Consider the following 6,988-nt stretch of genomic DNA (forward strand, 5'->3'; position numbering starts at 1 on the left):
CAGTTTTCATGGAAAACAAAACATAATGCCTGAGGACTGCCTTGCCCTAGCTGCTGACCAAAGATGGCCCAGTTCAACATCAATAGAGGCCACACCTTCCTCTGCTCTAACATCAATACAACATGCACCACTTGTAGAAAATCAAATGGTTAAATACACAGTACAACTCAACATTGACTGTCACTGCGGTAGCATTACAACTTGGAGACGGTTGACTGTCATGGCGGTTACGTTGTCAGTGCAGAACTCCTTTCATCTGAAGTGTTTGTCTTTCTGAACAAAAGTAAGAGTTAAACTAGTGACTAAGTGACAGAAACGGGCATGTCTCGACATCATAATCGTTTAGACCCAAAGCTTTTCTTTCTTCCCATTGTGGCTATATGCAGTTCCTGTGAGTGGCATGGTGCGTTTTCCTTTTATTAACCTGCATAGTTATTGTATGGTTGTCACAGGAACCATGATCGCTTTTATTCCCATGTAATTCAGACATGAGGAAATGAAAGTGAATTAAATCAGTGTTCTGACCAGAGCATGTGAGAGTTGAGCTGTTGAATTTGAATGAAAAGTATTTAAATAAACATGAAAAGGTAAACGTAAGAAGCACACCATTTCAAATCAAATCAAAGTTTATTTGTCACGTGCGCCGAATACAACATGTGTAGACATTACAGTGAAATGCTTACTTACAGGCTATAACCAATAGTGCAAAAAAGGTATTAGGTGAATAATAGGTAAGTAAAGAAATAAAACAACAGTAAAGACAGGCTATAAACAGTAGCAAGGCTATAAAAGTAATGAGGCTACATACAGACACCGGTTAGTCAGGCTGATTGAGGTAGTATGTACATGAATGTATAGTTAAAGTGACTATGCATATATAATAAACAGAGAGTAGCAGCAGCATAAAAAGAGGGGTGGGGGGGCACACAATGCAATAGTCCGGGTAGCCATTTGATTACCTGTTCAGGAGTCTTATGGCTTGGGGGTAAAAACTGTTGAGAAGGATTTTTGTCCTAGACTTGGCACTCCGGTACCGCTTGCCATGCGGTAGTAGAGAGAACAGTCTATGACTGGGGTGGCTGGGGTCTTTGACAATTTTTAGGGCCTTCCTCTGACACTGCCTGGTGTAGAGGTCCTGGATGGCAGGCAGCTTAGCCCCAGTGATGTACTGGGCCGTACGCACTACCCTCTGTAGTGCCTTGCAGTCAGAGGCCGAGCAATTGCCGTACCAGGCAGTCATGCAACCAGTCAGGATGCTCTCGATGTTGCAGCTGTAGAACCTTTTGAGGATCTCAGGACCCATGCCAAATCTTTATTCGTTTCCTGAGGGGGAATAGGCTTTGTCGTGCCCTCTTCACGACTGTCTTGGTGTGTTTGGACCATGTTAGTTTGTTGTTGATACCAAGGCTTCATGGGCTTCATAGGCTTCATGTCATATTAAACAGCATATAAACACTCTAAATAGGTCAGGAGCCAGACAGGGAGCCTAAGAAGGAACGAATATACATTATTTCGGCTATAATATGACAATTATTTCAAGGCTAAAGCCTACAAAGTAATACATTGGGAAGCATTTGCGAGTGCGACACAATAGACCGGTAGGGACACAAAGCACTCAGCATTTAAACAACATTTCGTTGTATTAAATCATTACAATCTATAATTGTGCATATAGGCTGTGACTTACTTAGAATGAAATACAAATTAAACAAAAAATCACTTATTAGTGCCTTTGAAGTTTGACCAGAGTCTGTGGATTCAGGCTCATGCGATGGTGCCTGGAGAGAAGGTCAGCAGTGGAGAATATCCTCTCCTCGCTTGCAGAGCCACTGGCGATGCTAACCACCTTTTGGCCACTCTTGCCAGGCTGGGCAGAGATGCAGAGTGTTTTATTTTTATTTTCTATAGGTAGGCCTAAAAGGTGTTAAGGCAAAATAAACCAATGAAAACGGAAAGATCCTTGAACGTGGGAATATGCCAGGTCTATTGGGCCAAAATCAAATGGCTGTTGTATAGATAGTAGAGCAAAATTAACAACACATTTGAGATCAGCTTTTTAGCTTATTAATACTTTGCAATGACACAGGGACTTTGCAATGACACACTTCGTTATCTACCCACTTCGTTCCTTTCTTTTAGCATGTGCACATAGTAAGTACACCATCATGCTTTCAGGATATGTATCTTTTCAGATTCCACAATTATTCTTTAGTTCTGGACACTACATCACCACACATTATCTCTTGGTCTTGTCCTCATTTTTGTAAGTCACCTTTATTTAGCACCTGTGTGTTTTATCAGTGTCTTTATGAAAATATGTAGCGAACTCCATGACAGTAGCTAAAGCAGCACACAAGTAGATTCAAGTGCATTATGGGCCAGGCATGCCCTGAGCTCGTGAAGTGAGCACTAGTGGAGCGCTGCTGGAGTGAAATTGGATCGGGTGAGAAGGCCGAAGCTCCAGCCTTTGGGAATCTCGCTCCACGCTACGGTCAAATTGGGATCGCTCCAGCACCGCTCCTCTCACATACTCTGGTTCTGACTGAGTGACAGGTGCTTTGTGGGTATTATGGACCAGGGCTGGCACGACGGTAAGTAGCCTATATTTAGCTCTTAATAACATGAAAGACACATATTAGACTCACTCTTATACATTAGGCCAAATAGTTGTACTAAGGACAGGATTAAATAAAAGACATGTTACCGACAAGCGTATCGCAAAGGTAATTTATGCTTAAGTCGATATCTGCAGCATTTACCATGAATGCGATCTCACGAACCTTAGAAAAATTGCCTTAAATAACAAGTGCTTTGTCAGTGGTGCAATGTGCAGCGCTGGCCATAGTACCTTTTTCAGTTGTGGTGCGGTGGTTAGTCCTAATGCCTCTCATCCAAAGTTAATTCTAAGTTCTATCTATCTCTGCCTGGTAAAGCCATTACTCTCAGTTAGAGAGAAAGACACAGACAGGTCCTGTTTCAGCCATCCGTCACACAGCTCTCTATAAAGGACGGAACGACAGATGGTCTGAGTGGCTTCATCCAACTCCTCTGGCTCTCAACATGGCAGTTACAGTGTATCTTTCAGATGAGGAGACGATCATGGTATCATGGAGCCATACAGAATTCTTCACATTATATCATCAATGTGGGTACTGTAGACATAGGCTGCATCCCAAATTGTACCCCATGGGGTGGCAGGTAGCCTAGTGGTTAGAGCGTTGGGCCAGTAACCGAAAGGTTGCTAGATCGAAGCCTTGAGCTGACATGGTAAAAATCTGTCGTTATGCCGGCAGTTAACCCACTGTTCCTAGGCCGTCATTGTAAATTGTTGTTCTTAACTGACTTGCCTAGTTAAATAAAAATATATAGTGCACTACTTTTGTTGAACAGAGCCCTATGGGTACTAGTGAGTCCTTTGCCATTTCAGCTGCAGCCCCAATGTGGTGACTCACTTCTGGGAAATTATATTTTAGCAGACACTCTTATCCAGAGCACATGTGAGTGAACACATTTTCACTGGCCCCCCATGGGAATCAACCCCTCAACACTGGCATTGCAAGTGTCATGCGCTACCAACTGAGCCACACAGGATCCTACAACAGCAACATAGCGCAAGAAGCACCCTGAACCGTAATACAGTCACCTTGGAAACAATCACCTGATATGTAACAGGATGAGGAAGAGGTTGAGACTTGCTGCTATCAGACAAGCTGTGGGTCCATTATCACTTCTCTCCTTCACAGCCATCCATGTCACCTGCCCTTTTCTGCTAGTCTGGGTATTGATCCTTCTGCACCAGATGGGGGACAAAACCTCAACCCAAGGTGAACCTTCCAAAAGAGACTCAGGAGAAATGGGAAGCACTCTTATGAACAAATTCATCTTGTGCATTTCAAATTACCTCAAAGACATCTTTAATTTAATTTATATTGTAAGCAAATTGCTTCGGGAGGGATGCGTTGTGTGTATCCTGCCAAAGCGTAATGACATGATAGCTTCTTCTTCCAGTCATCTGAGAAGAACTTGGTCCCTTAACAACAGTGGCTCTTACGACAAGTTGGAGAGACACTGATGGCTTTCTTATTCCATTAGTCATGCAGCAGCATACTCTGCTCTACCTAATGGATAATTATAGCTAACAGATACGTGTTGTTGGAACCTGCTTGTTTGTTTGTGTGTAAGATCCCAAAGATGTTGATGAAGGATATTATATTTGATAAGTGGGCTGCTATAATCGAATCTACAGTTACAACCCAGCGAGTTGCTGTGTTGACGTCAATGCCTTTGAAAGAAAAATTATTTGAGCAGCTACAGTACAGCCCTCTGAAGAAAATAAAGAGAAAGTGCATACTGTGTGTGTGTGTGCGTGCGTGCGCATGTGTGTGTGTGTGTGTGTGTGAGTGTGCGCGTCTGTGTGCGTGTGTGTTGCTGGTCATGTACAGTACAGGGGATGTGGTTTCCAGAACATTAAATAGGTTACAGGTTGGAATAATTGGATACTCAACATTCCCACCAACCCCCCACCCTAATCCTTCTCAAAGGTCCCCCACCAACCCACCACCCTGCTCCCTCTCAAAGCTCCCCCACTAATCCCCCACCCTGCTCCCTCTCAAAGCTCCCCCACTAATCCCCCACCCTCCACTCTGCAGCCCCCAGCCTCCTCAAAGCCCCATCCCCTTTCCCCTTGTGCTAAGGATACAGGAATAGACACCTCACACCTCAACCTCCTTAGAATGTCACAGTCTGACAACTTTAGGTACATTTCAGTAATTTTCTCGGAGCTGAGCTGACACCTGTCGTCTCCATTAAAGAAAGAAATCAGCCCTTCATATTGTAAAAATATGTGGCAAGACTCTAACTGATATAAATACTGCACCGCCGTTCTTTAATTAATGTGGTCACATTTACAGCAGGAGGGATTTCAGATTTTCTCTCTCTCTCTTTCTTTCTTTCCTTCTTTCTTTCTTTCTTTCTCTCTCTCTTCTTTGCTCCTCTCTCTGAAGCATATTCATAACTAGCTACCCGATCATCCCTGGGAGAGCTGTAAGAGCTGTAAAAATAAAAATAGAACCATAGTATCAAACTTTCAAAGCGACGCCATTACAGATCTGACAGCTGCCGACAGTAATTAGTTGTTAAACGGCTCTTCTCATGCTGCTGTAGAAAGCTACAGTATACCTTCCTCCCAACAGTTCAATATCATCTAGTGTTGTTGCTATAGAAACCTACAGTATACCTTCCTCCCAACAGTTCAATATCATCTAGTATTGTTGCTATAGAAACCTACAGTATACCTTCCTCCCAACAGTTCAATATCATCTAGTATTGTTGCTGTAGAAAGCTACAGTATACCTTCCTCCCAACAGTTCAATATCCTCTAGTGTTGTTGCTATAGAAACCTACAGTATACCTTCCTCCCAACAGTTCAATATCATCTAGTATTGTTGCTATAGAAACCTACAGTATACCTTCCTCACAACAGTTCAATATCATCTAGTGTTGTTGCTATAGAAACCTACAGTATACCTTCCTCCCAACAGTTCAATATCATCTAGTATTGTTGCTATAGAAACCTACAGTATACCTTCCTCCCAACAGTTCAATATCATCTAGTATTGTTGCTGTAGAAACCTACAGTATACCTTCCTCCCAACAGTTCAATATCATCTAGTATTGTTGCTGTAGAAAGCTACAGTATACCTTCCTCCCAACAGTTCAATATCATCTAGTGTTGTTGCTATAGAAACCTACAGTATACCTTCCTCCCAACGGTTCAATATCATCTAGTATTGTTGCTATAGAAACCTACAGTATACCTTCCTCCCAACAGTTCAATATCATCTAGTATTGTTGCTGTAGAAACCTACAGTATACCTTCCTCCCAAAAGTTCAATATCATCTAGTATTGTTGCTGTAGAAAGCTACAGTATACCTTCCTCCCAACAGTTCAATATCATCTAGTATTGTTGCTGTAGAAAGCTACAGTATACCTTCCTCCCAACAGTTCAATATCATCTAGTGTTGCTGTAGAAAGCTACAGTATACCTTCCTCCCAACAGTTCAATATCATCTAGTGTTGTTGCAGAAACCTACAGTATACCTTCCTCCCAACAGTTCAATATCATCTAGTGTTGTTGCTATAGAAAGCTACAGTATACCTTCCTCCCAACAGTTCAATATCATCTAGTGTTGTTGCAGAAACCTACAGTATACCTTCCTCCCAACAGTTCAATATCATCTAGTATTGTTGCTGTAGAAACCTACAGTATACCTTCCTCCCAACAGTTCAATATCATCTAGTATTGTTGCTGTAGAAAGTTACAGTATACCTTCCTCCCAACAGTTCAATATCATCTAGTATTGTTGCTATAGAAAGCTACAGTATACCTTCCTCCCAACAGTTCAATATCATCTAGTATTGTTGCTGTAGAAAGCTACAGTATACCTTCCTCCCAACAGTTCAATATCATCTAGTATTGTTGCTATAGAAAGCTACAGTATACCTTCCTCCCAACAGTTCAATATCATCTAGTATTGTTGCTATAGAAACCTACAGTATACCTTCCTCCCAACAGTTCAATATCATCTAGTGTTGTTGCTGTAGAAACCTACAGTATACCTTCCTCCCAACAGTTCAATATCATCTAGTATTGTTGCTGTAGAAACCTACAGTATACCTTCCTCCCAACAGTTCAATATCATCTAGTGTTGTTGCAGAAACCTACAGTATACCTTCCTCCCAACAGTTCAATATCATCTAGTATTGTTGCTGTAGAAACCTACAGTATACCTTCCTCCCAACAGTTCAATATCATCTAGTGTTGTTGCTATAGAAACCTACAGTATACCTTCCTCCCAACAGTTCAATATCATCTAGTGTTGTTGCAGAAACATACAGTATACCTTCCTCCCAACAGTTCAATATCATCTAGTATTGTTGCTGTAGAAACCTACAGTATACCTTCCTCCCAACAGTTCAATATCATCT

This window comes from Salvelinus namaycush, chromosome 27, assembly GCF_016432855.1.
Source record: "Salvelinus namaycush isolate Seneca chromosome 27, SaNama_1.0, whole genome shotgun sequence".
Lineage (NCBI taxonomy): Eukaryota > Metazoa > Chordata > Actinopteri > Salmoniformes > Salmonidae > Salvelinus > Salvelinus namaycush.